Source organism: Camelina sativa, unplaced genomic scaffold (assembly GCF_000633955.1).
Source record: "Camelina sativa cultivar DH55 unplaced genomic scaffold, Cs unpScaffold09190, whole genome shotgun sequence".
Classification (NCBI taxonomy): domain Eukaryota; kingdom Viridiplantae; phylum Streptophyta; class Magnoliopsida; order Brassicales; family Brassicaceae; genus Camelina; species Camelina sativa.
Genome location: NW_010930251.1, coordinates 1 through 414, shown reverse-complemented (window position 1 = coordinate 414; position 414 = coordinate 1). Strand labels below are relative to the sequence as shown.

General features: G+C 35.3%; 1 long non-coding RNA gene across 1 annotated transcript; it reads right to left on the bottom strand.

The window, feature by feature from the left end:
* Positions 1-168: 168 nt before the first annotated feature.
* Positions 169-387, bottom strand: LOC109131948. Its single transcript, XR_002037293.1, has 2 exons — positions 304-387; positions 169-210 (listed from the first exon to the last, which is right to left on the bottom strand). It is a non-coding gene; the product is annotated as an uncharacterized LOC109131948 (long non-coding RNA).
* Positions 388-414: the final 27 nt, after the last annotated feature.

Here is a 414-nt window from a genome sequence, read left to right as displayed (position 1 = left end):
GATCTGATGATGATCTGGGGATATCAGGTTAGCTAACATGACTCTCTCTTATTACCACTGTCATCTGGAGAAGGAATCATCATCATAGGTAGAGCGTCAGTGCAAAGAAAAGATTTCATGTGTTTGTACATCTCCTTTGGTTTCTCTTCATTTATCGCATGTCCTGTCTTTTTTAGTAACACCAGTTGTGCTCTGTCTTCCCCTAAATATCTTTAAACAAAAGCAACTCACATTTAATTATCTGTTATACTAATTGAGAAAAATGATATGAATCGGAAACCAAGAAAAAAAAAAGGTTAAAACCTTTGCAATCTATGAGCTAATTCCACCGGAAAAACTTGATCTTCCACTCCCCATATTATCAACATCGGCTGCATATTTCAATCTTCACGTATTAGAAGAATTCAAAAAATG